Genomic DNA, 11,733 nt, shown 5'->3' with positions numbered 1-11,733 from the left:
ATTGATCCAGAAAAATGTGGGTGTAAATAGGATAGAAAACACCAGTGTGAACATTTTATATGGCAACATAAGGGTGTTTGCAGCTTTCATATTTTGACTGGATTCTAATATGTATGTGCTTCAGCTGACCTCATATATACAATTGTTTTTTGTGCAGTCACTTTTTTAACTGTTTGTTTATTTTAACATGTTTAAATAAAGGTGTAATTTTATTCAAAAAAAGAGAGAAACACTTCTTGATTCAATATAGTTTAATAACCAATTTTTGATCAGTATGTTCACATTTTACCTTTTTGTATGGTTTATTGGACACCGCAGATTTCGGAGTGCCGTCTATGTAACATAAGTTCTCCCAAGATACAAACTATAGTTTACAGTTTACGATACAAATTTTATTTGGCTTTGGTACAAAAGATAAGGCAAGAAAAATGCTGCATTTCCATCGTCGGGCAGCAGGTTGAGGAAATCTTGAAGGTCAAGTTCAGCGGCGATAACATCGAAAGTTTCTAAAAAGAGACAAACCTAAAATTAATACAGATTCTCACACATCTGGTACAACATCATTTAGTGACCGCTCATTCCATGTAACAATACCCTGATTCCAGAAGAGGAAATGTGGGTAAAGTGCGGCCCATGGGTCACATCTGCGCCTTTGTCTTTTCCTGCCCGGCACCGACAAAGAGCAGGAAACAGTGGACTACTGCCCCACACGGCCCTCTTTCTCCTACATCGCCTTACATCTCAATTTCCAAGATATCTACATCCTCAGGTTGCGGATACAATGGTCGAAGAGGAGACTGTGTCTCATTGCAACAGACCTGACAACGTCACTAGATCGTGCCTGCTGTGTGGAGCCTCAGTCCATACTCTACATAGACCGGAGCAGTGCATCGGAGAGCACGGTTAGGGGAGTAGTGTTATTTTAGGTCACTATTGGGGACCATCGTGTATGTGTGTGGGGGGAGGGGAAGTTGTTAATAAAGGTACATCTATACTTTATATTTAACGTGAATCTGTCACAGGGTTTTTCCTCCTAATCTAAGAGCTTAATGCACAAGACAAAGACCCTGATTTCAGCGAAGTGTCCCTTACTGGGCTGCCTGCTGCAGTTTTGAAAACAATCACAGTTTAAGCAGCAGGAGATCATCACTAGAGAACTAGTAAACCTGCTGCCATGTAGTCCTCCATATTCATGAGCTGTGTATAACCTCGCCCCACCACTGTTGGCAGCTTTCTGTGTACACTGTGCATAGGCAGAAAGCTGCCAATCAGTGGTGTGAGCGGGGTTATACAGAGATCAGCAGTCAGAGAACTGGTAGATTTGCAACAGATCACATTAGCTCAATACTAGGTGATGGAAAATATTAATAAATGAGCAGAATTAAATTTAGCCTATTAGTTTGGCCTTGCACAAGAGCCACAGTCTCTCACATGGCCCTTTTACAAAATGAATTGCTCAACCCTACAGAAGAGAAATTAGATACCACAGATTGTTTTATTAATTGGAACCCGTCATAAGAAAAGGTTTCCTCCACTTTGGTAATTTGGAATAATATGTTATGCCAGGTAATAGAGTCAGAGCAAGAGTGCTAAGTAAAAAAGACCCTTTAAAAAGGACTTCAAAACGTAGGGTAACCCCTTCTCACTGAAGGCCATCAGACTAACAACATGTGGCATTTTACTTGTCACCTCAATGTGTGGTGAAGTGTATGTTTTGCCACACGGCATTTGCCATTCCTGGCAAATCATAATTGTAGCTTACAGCGCCAGCATCAAATGTAGATGACCCAACAAAGTAATAACTTTACCTTTTAAAGAAGAAATGAATACTTCATTAGTGTTTTCACTCTCACGAACCTTATTGCAGAGCTCAAGTAACAACTTGTTCCCCCACAGGGTCTACAATCCAAAACAGAAATAATAATGAAGTACAAAGATCTTTACAGAAAATCTAAAAATTACAATCAAGTGAGAAAAATTAGTCACAAAAAAACCCAAAATCATTAATCAGTAATAACGATGATAAACCTGAAAAAAAAAAAAAAATATTTATATAAACAAAGTGGAAGTTCATGTAATTCACCCATGAGTATTTAGGAGACTGAGCTAGTTAATAGATAAATGTATCTTACTTTTTCAGTCTCTTGAATAACAGGCAGCGCCACAGGATTTCATGGCGGCTAATGGATCATATTTAGAAAGGGTACAAAGCTAGAGGTGTGTAACTAGGGTGTGTAGCAAGTAGAATATTTTAAGGTATTATAAGAGTGAAAAAAAATAATTTAATTTAGTATACTTCCAATATATTCAGTAAAAGAAGGTTGGGCCTAATCAACATGCTTGCTTTGTACGAGGTAGTACGTGAAAGTCTGCATGCTTGTCACCATGGGCTAAAGTCAGCAGTGGGGGCCACAGGAATCAGTTCGGCCTAATTATTTTTCATCGCTTTTGGTGATGGTACAACACTTTGTAGGATTCTTAAACTCAGCTAGATTGAATAATATTACAGAAAAACCAGAATAAGCCGGTCGCGTGGGCAAAAACAAGGCAGATGAAGGTTAATGTTGATAAATGTGGAGCACCTAGGCCGGAGTAATTGTATGGCATCGTACATATTCAATGGAAATATACTAGGGAGTACAGAACAAGACGGACTTCTATTCTGGTTACAAGTAAGCTAAGCAGCAGCCCTCAATGTCAAGCAGCAGCTGCAAAAGATTTTTTTTGTATTTATAACTCTTGTAATTCCAATGTACAGCGTCGGACTGTGGTGTCTGGGGCCCACCAGGGGAATGGACTAGGGGCCCACCCTACAGCTATATGCAAATATCTGTCATTATAGTGGAGCATCAGCTGTAAAACACTAGCGGCTGCTGCACATCTACCGTGTGCCCCAATAACTGGGATGTATAATTACGGTAGTTTACATTAATGGGGTTCTTGGTTAAAACAAGTTATCACCGATCCATGGGCTCCACAGGATAGGTGATCGCTTAGATCCGACCATTAGAAACTGGGGAAGTTTTATCCCTGACAGGACACTTTTATCACTATTTTAAAATGCAGCGGCAGGTGGGATTTCTGACCGCAGCTCCATTCATTCTCTTTGGGGCTTCCAGAAAAAAACAAGTGCAGCCACAGAGTGAATGAATGGATCAGTGATCTATTTGGACATGCCACTCCAGTCTAATGGGGATAAAAAGTTCCACATTTTGCTGAATGGGTCCAAGCAGTCAGACCCCCCACCAATCAATACGTTATCACTTATCCTGTGGAGAGGTGATTACTTTTTTCCACAGGAAACCCCCTGTAAGTGCATCTCCGCCGCTGTGTACAAAGCATTAAAACTCTAATGGAAACAAAGAATCCTCTCCTAATTAATATCAGAGAGAACAAATGACCGCCATACACAACACAATCCACTATACCAAGACCAATATTACCATATACAGGAAGAAATACCACCACACCATGACCAGACCACATAGTGACCGAATAATAATACAGTACATACAAGGGACAAATACCGCCACACCATGACCAGATCACACATTACCACCACATAGTGACCGAATAATATGACATATTAGGGCAGCACGGTTCAGAGGTTAGCACTGCAGTCCTGGGTTCAAATCCCACCAAGGACAACATCTGCAATGAGTTTATATGCTCTCCCCGTGTTTGCGTGAGTTTCCTCTGGGTAATCTGGTTTCCTCCCACATTTACAAAGACATACTGCTAGGGAATCTAGATTGTGAGCCCAATCGGGGACAGTGGCAATAATGTCTGTAAAGCGCTGTGAAATTAATAGCGCTATATAAATGAGTAAAAATAAATATTACCAGCATATAGGGACCAAATGATACCACATACATGGAGAAATACTTCCACGCCGTGACCAGACCACAAATTACCAACACATAGCATCTCATAGTCCTCCATACAGTATTATGGGTAACCACATAGTCTGCCATACAGTATTATTGGCCCCATATAATGCTCCTCTATACAGTATTATTGGCCCCATATAATGCTCCTCCATACAGTATTATGGGGACCTCACAGTCCTCCATACAGCATTATGGCCAACCACATAGTCCGCCATACAGTATTATTGGCCCCATATAATGCTCCTCTATACAGTATTTTTGGCCCCATATAATGCTCCTCCATACAGTATTATGGGCCCCATGTAATGCTCCTCCATACAGCACATCATGGCCCCCCTGCTCCTACATACAGTATTGTGGGCCCCGTGCTTCTCCACAAAAGTATTATGCCCCCCAGCTCCTCCACATAGTATTATGGGACCCTTGCTCCTCCACACAGTATTACGCCCCCCCAGCTCCTCCACACAGTATTATGCCCCAGCTCCTCCATACAGTATTATGGGCTCCCCGCTCCTCCACACAGTATTATGTCCCCCCACACAGTATTTCCCCCCCAGCTCCTCCACACAGTATTATCCTCCCCCGCACAGTATTATTGCCCCCCGCACAGTATTATTGCCCCCTGCACAGTATTATTGCCCCGCACAGTATTTCCCCCCCAGCTCCTCCACAGTATTATGCCCCGCACAGTATTTCCCCCCAGCTCCTCCACACAGTACTATGCCCCCCCGCACAGTATTATGCCCACCCCCCTGCACAGTATTATTGTCCCCCTGCACAGTATTTTCCCCCCCAGCTCCTCCACACAGTATTATGCCCCCGCACAGTATTCCCCCCCCAGCTCCTCCACACAGTATTATGCCCCCGCACAGTATTCCCCCCCCCAGCTCCTCCACACAGTATTATGCCCCAGGCCCCGCACAGTATTTTCCCCCCAGCTCCTCCACACAGTGTTATGCCCCGGGCCCCGCACAGTATTTCCCCCCCAGCTCCTCCACACAGTATTATGCCCCGGGCCCCGCACAGTATTTCCCCCCCCCCAGCTCCTCCACACAGTATTATGCCCCGGGCCCCGCACAGTATTTTCCCCCCAGCTCCTCCACACAGTATTATGCACCGGGCCCCGCACAGTATTTCCCCCCCAGCTCCTCCACACATTATTATGCCCCGGGCCCCGCACAGTATTTCCCCCCCAGCTCCTCCACACAGTATTATGCCCCGGGTCCCGCACAGTAGTTCCCCCCCAGCTCCTCCACACAGTATTATGCCCCGGGCCCCGCACAGTATTTTCCCCCCCAGCTCCTCCACACAGTATTTCCCCCCCAGCTCCTCCACACAGTATTATGCCCCCCTCTCCCTGCACAGTATTATGCCCATCCAGCACAGTATTATTCCCCCCCCCTCCCCGGCACAGTATTATGCCCCCGCTCCTCCATATTTATTATGGGCCACCGCCCCAGTCAGACATAAAGAAAAAAAAAATCCTCACCTCTCCCGTTCCCTATAACTCCCAGTATGTCCTGCAGATCCTATACCATGCTGGGAGTTATAGTTCACCACAGGAGTGGCAGAGTGCTTTTTTGTGTGTTGTAATGACTAGCCTTTTAATTCTAAGGGTGTGTGTCCACGGTAAGTAAACGCTGCTTGTTTGACGCTGCAGCGTCAAACACGCAGCGTCCAGATGTTCCAGCATAGTGGAGGGGATTTTTTGAAATCCCGTGTCCACTATGCGTGGAAACCCGCACGCGGCGGCCCTGCGACTCCGGACATGCTGCGCGTCTTTTCAGATCGCAGCATGTCCGTGCTACCTGCGCCGACGCTGCGTCGCCGCAAGTAATATCACAGGGCCCTATGGCGAGGGGTGCGATGATCCCGGATGTGTACAGTACACATCCGGCATCATCGCGACCCAGAAAGGGGGCGGGGCTTAGCGCCGAGCGGCTTAGCCGCTCCGACGATACCGCCGGCCATCCTGATCGTGGACACGCAGCCTTAGTTGTTCAGGCTGTGCAGGTCCTGCAGCCAGCCACGCTGACAGATGGAGCATCCCATAACCGCACAGAGCCCTCCCTCTTGTTGCCTCTCCACAGGTCATAAGAAGAAGCATGCAGATTCTAGTGCCATGTCTGAAGGACCTGTGATGACATCATGAAAAGGGAGTGCTCTGTGCTGTCATGTGATACTCCAGCCCGCCCTCTTCATGACCTCACACAGGTCCTATGCCGGAGCACTCAACATCCAGCACAGCCCGTTCCGGGGCTGTGTTGTTAGGTATGCGCATCCCTCTCTCCTGTGGCACCCTGTTCCTGCCCCCTCCTCCACCGGACACACGATCTCCCCAGCCGCTGCAAGAATCTGGCGCTGGGGAAACCGTGTGTGTCCGCTGTTTAAGTGAAGGAATATTCCTTTGCTGCTCACTGCTCGGCGCTGACGGGTGGGCGGGGAAGTTGCTAATGAATATTCCTTCACTTTAAGCATCGGGACCACGTGGTTTCCCCAGCGCTGGATTCCTACAGCGGGGACATTTTCCTGCCTCCTACGAGTGGGATCCCTCCTGCCGCTGCCCCCTCCCCACATGTTACATCCATACCATAAGACGCACCCCACATTTCCTCCCAAATTTGGAGGAAAAAAGTGCGTCTTATGGTCCGAAAAATACGGTAAGTGTATAGCACCCCCAGAGTCTGAATTTTTCTGGGGTCTCTGCTACCGGGGGTAGCTGAGACCCCAGAGAACATGATTCGGGTTGGATTTTGCCGACCCCAGTGTTGCAATCGCTGTTATTAACGGAATAACAACGACAGCAAAGAAAATAAGAGTCCAATTTCACATTTTATTTCTCTCCCAATTCTCCCCCTCGGTACCTCTGTTGTCCCTGCACCCCCCCCCCCCCCTTGGAGTACCATGGGCTGCCGCTGTTCTCTTCTGGGAGAAAATGGTGGGCGCATGCGCAGTGAGCCCACCGAGATCTGCCGGCCGGCAACGCAATAGGAAATTTTTCCTATTGGTTTATTTTGATCACTGTGATTGACATTGTGATTATCACATTGATCAAAATAAAAAAAAAAGTGAACCAAACCCCCCTTTATCACCCCCTTAGTTAGGAAAAATAATTAAAGAAAAGAAAAAAGTATTTCCATTTTTCCATTAGGGTTAGAGTTGGGCTAAAGTTAGGGTCAGAGTCGGAATAAAGTTAGGGTTGGGTTAGGGTTGGGATTACGGTTAGGGGTGTGTGAGGGTTGGGATTAGGGTTAAGGCTGATTAGGGTTATGGTTGGGTTTAGGGTTAGGGGTGTGATGGGATTATGGTTGGAGTTCGAATTGAGGGGGTTCCACTGTTTAGGTACATCAGGGGGTCTTCAATCGCAACATGGCACATTGATTCCAGCCAATTTTGCATTCAAAAAGTCAAACGGTGCTCCCTCCCTTCTGAGCCCTGCCATGCACCCAAACAGTGGTTTTCCCCACATATGGGGTATCGGCGTACTCAGGAGAAATTGCACAACAAGTTTTGTGGTCCATATTCTCCTGATACCCTTGTGAAAAAAAACTTGGTTCCAACGTAAATTTTTTGTGAAAAAAGTAAAATGTTCATTTCTCCTTTCACATTGCTTTAGTTCTCATGAAAAACCTGAAGGGTTGGGGTATTTTCTGTTATATTGACTCCCCAAACTCACTTCAAATGTAAGGTGATCCCTAAAAAAAATGGTTTTGTAAATTTTGTTGGAAAAATGAGAAATCGCTGGTCAATTTTTTAGGCTGAAAGTGCCCCTCTTGGCTTATAAATGAGTGATTGCCCCAGGGGTCAGCGGGGGAGGGGGAGCTGCAAGAGTGGCGGCTGTCACATCATACTCACCCCCACGTGATGCGTCTCTGCACGTCCCTGCTTCTCAGATGCTCTCTGGTGCCTGTAGCTCTTCCTGTGTTCAGCGGTCACATGGTAGCGCTCATTAAAGTAACGAATATGGACGCGATTCCACTCCTATAGGCATGGAACGCATATTCATTACTTTAGTGAGCGGTACCATGTAACCGCTGAACACAGGAACAAGCTGCCGCCGCACATCGGAGGCCATGGGAGAAACAGGGAAGTGCAGAGACCGCACCAGGATGGGGTGAGTATGACGGGGGAGGGTGAGCCATGCGATATTCACCTGTCCCCGTTCCACCTCCGCGCTGTCTAACTCTTCCTCTGGCTGTGACGTTCAGGTCAGAGGGTGAGATGACGTGTTTAGTGCGCACCCTCTGCCTGAACAGTCACTGCAGAGAGCCGGAAGACACAGCGGCGTGCGGCAGTGGAATGGGAACAGGGGAATATCGCCAGTGCTGGGGGCCCGAGCCAGCGGAGACTCCGGCACCTGGCCCCTGTAGCACGCTGGTGTCCCCGCCTGCTCAGGACACCGGCACTCGGCGCCCAGTGATGAGGTATGTTTTTTTTTTTTTTTTAAGAATCGCAGCAGCAGCATATGGGGCATATTATTCTATGGAGTATCTTATGGGGTCATCAACTTTTAGGGTATGTGCACACGCTGCGGATCTGCAGCGGATCGGCCGCTGCAGATTCACAGCAGTTTTGCATGCGTTTACAGTACCAAGTAAACCTATGGAAAAAAAATCCGCAGTGAACATGCTGCAGAAAAAAATGCGCGGAAATGCTGCGTTGTTTATTCCGCAGCAAGTCAATTCTTTGTGCGGATTCCGCAGCGGTTTACACCTGCTCCATAGTAGGAAGAAGCAGGTGTAAAACCGCAGGTGAAATCAGCACCAAAACCGCGGAAATGCCACGGTAATTCCATAGGTAATCGGCAGTGCTGGTTACCTGCAGATTTACCAAAATCAGGTCAGAAAAATCCACAAGACTTTCCGCAACGTGTGCACGTAGCCTTATGGAGCATTATATGGGGCATATTATTCTATGGAGCATCTTATGGGGCCATCAACCATTATGGAGCAGCATATGGGGCATCTTTTAATATGGAACATCTTATGGGGCCATTATTAACCTTTGTGCAGCATTATATGGGGCATATTTTTGTATGGAGCATCTTATGGGGCTCCTGATTCAATATGGATATTCAAAACCACAACCTACTGATGTCTAAATCAATTTTACTTTTATTGGTATCTATTTTTATTTTTTAAATTTACCAGTAGCTGCTGTATTTCCCACCCTAGACTTATACTCGAGTCAGTAAGTTTTCCTAGTTTTTTGTGGCATAATTAGGGATCTCGGCTTATACTACAGTATATATGGTAGACATGTGGGAAATGTTGTTTATTAACTATTTTCAGCGATATGACTCTCTGATTTAAGGGTACAAAAATTAAAAGTGAAAATTTTAAAATTTGCCAAATTTCCGTTATTTTCATAAATAAATGCAAGTTATATTGAAGAAATTTTACTACTAACATGAAGTACAATATGTCACAAAAAAACTATCAGAATCAGTGGGATACATTGAAACATTCAAGAGTTATAACTTCATAAAGTGACAGTGGTCAGAATTGTAAAAATTGGTTTGGTAATTAAGTACCAAATTGGCTCTGTCACTAATGGGTTAATGCAATATAACTGAAAACAATATTATTCATACTATTAGGATTTCGGCAAGCTCCAGACACCAATCAGAAGAAGGAAAGATCCAGGAGATTCAAATTCGTGGCCACTGCAAGCTCTGTACACTTCAATGTGACCACGTCTCCTCTATGTTCTCTCACTATGTGAGTGATGTGTCTATCACAGACTCTTCCCCGTAGCCTTCCATATCAGACTGCTCCCCATGGCCCCTCCATTTCACAGACTCCTCACCATGGCCCCTCCATATCACAGACTGCTCCCCGTGGCCCCTCCATATCAGACTGCTCCACGTGGCCCCTCCATATCACTGACTGCTCCGCATAGCACTCCTATTTCACAGAGATTCCTCGCCGTGGTCCCTCCATATCACAGACTGCTCCCCGTGGCCCCTCCATATCACAGACTGCTCCCCGTGGCCCCTCCATTTCACAGACTGCTCCCCATGGCCCCTCCATATCACAGACTGCTCCCCGTGGTCCCTCCATATCACAGACTGCTCCCCGTGGTCCCTCCATATCAGACTGCTCCCCGTGGCCCCTCCATATCAAAGACTGCTCCCCGTGGCCCCTCCACATCACAGATGGCTCCTCCATATCACACACTGCTCCCCATGGCCCATCCACATCACAGGCTGCTCCCTGTGGCCCCTCCACATCAGAGGCTGCTCCCCGTGGCCCCTCCACATCACAGACTTCTCCCCGTGGCCCCTCCACATCACAGACTGCTCCCCGTGGCCCCTCCATATCACAGGCTGCTCCCCGTGGCCTCTGTTCTCACTGGTTGCTCTGTTGTCTTAGCAGCTTCCCCTCAACCCAGCTCCTCTACACTTGCCTTCCGTTCCTGCTATCCCTACCCTGTAAGTGCGGTCACGTGACATATAAACCACGTGATTTATCCTAAACAAGTCCCGGTTGGCGTGTATCTAGTCTGTGTAATGAGAGAAGCCCTCAGGCCCGTCACCCTCCGCTGTCAGTGACACGGGAGGAGGCGGATACATTTGTAGTCTCAGCCCCGTGTACCGAGACGTGACCAGGAGGACACAAATAACACCGGACTGCTCCGGTTGTGACTACTGCTCGCATCACCCCGGCTTCAATCATGGCTCCGCCCCCACCCGTTTCTTATTGGATAACATTGTATTCCTGTGGCTTTAATTGGGTGTCGGGATCTTTGCTGCGCGCTCATTGGCTGTGACTTGAGGGGTGTACTCACTGTACTGGGACTGTGAGAGCGGGAAGGCGGCCTGTACCGCTGCGGCTGTCGTGTGTGTCACCATGTCGGGGTTCATGAGGTAACGCTGTGTCTGTGCAGTGTGCACTGCGGCCGGGAGTTGTGGTCGAATCAGCGGAGTTGTAGCTTTGAATGACGTTAGTGACTTTACCGCACAGTGTGCACCACGTGAAATGCTTAACCCCTTGACCTGTGACGCATATGCTGTGTCACAGAATGATCGCGTCCCTGCAGGTCGGGTGAAAGGGTTAACCAAATTTCACCCGATCTGCAGGGAAAGGGGGAGTGGTACTTCAGCCCGGGGGGGGGGGGGGGGCTTGGTGCCCCCCCCTCCCCCGTGGCTACGATCGCTCTGATTGGCTGTTGAAAGTGAAACAGCCAATCAGAGCAATTTGTAATATTTCACCTATGACAAGTGGTGAAATATTACAATCTAGCCATGGCCGATGCTGCAATATCATCGGCCATGGCTGGAAACCCTGATGTGCCCCCCGCCACCGATCTCCCCAGTCCTTCGTTCTGTCCCATACTCCCCTCCATCCTCCTGTCCGCTCCCCCGTCCTCCTGTCTGCTCCCCCCGTACTCCGATCCCACCCCCCGTGCTCCGATCCCACCCCCTCACACTTACCGAGCCACCCGGTGTCTGTCCATCTTCTCCATGGGCTTCGGCATCTTCCAAAATGGCGGGCGCATGCCGAATCTGCCTGCCGACAGATTCGTTCCAGGTACATTTTGATCACTGTGATAAAACCTATCACAGTGATCAAAATAAAAAAAAAATAGTAAATGAACCCCCCCTTTATCACCCCCATAGGTAGGGACAATAATAAAGAAAATATTTTTTTTTCTCCACTAGGGTTAGGGCTATAGGGTTAGGATTAGGGTTAAAATTAGGGTTAGAACTAGGGTTAGGGTTAGAATTAGGCTATGTGCACACGGTGCGAATTTGGCTGCGGATCCGCAGCGGGTTGGCCGCTGCGGATTCGTAGCAGTTTTCCATCAGGTTTAGAGTACCATGTAAACCTATGGAAAACCA

General features: G+C 47.5%; 1 long non-coding RNA gene across 1 annotated transcript; it reads right to left on the bottom strand.

Moving 5' to 3' along the window:
* Positions 1–258: 258 nt before the first annotated feature.
* LOC143808318 (uncharacterized) lies at positions 259–10,878 on the bottom strand. The gene is made up of 3 exons (XR_013221920.1): positions 10,680–10,878; positions 1,809–1,899; positions 259–506 (listed from the first exon to the last, which is right to left on the bottom strand). It is a non-coding gene; the product is annotated as an uncharacterized LOC143808318 (long non-coding RNA).
* Positions 10,879–11,733: the final 855 nt, after the last annotated feature.

Source organism: Ranitomeya variabilis, chromosome 2 (assembly GCF_051348905.1).
Source record: "Ranitomeya variabilis isolate aRanVar5 chromosome 2, aRanVar5.hap1, whole genome shotgun sequence".
NCBI classification, from domain to species: domain Eukaryota; kingdom Metazoa; phylum Chordata; class Amphibia; order Anura; family Dendrobatidae; genus Ranitomeya; species Ranitomeya variabilis.
This window is presented reverse-complemented; position numbering and strand designations above follow the sequence as displayed.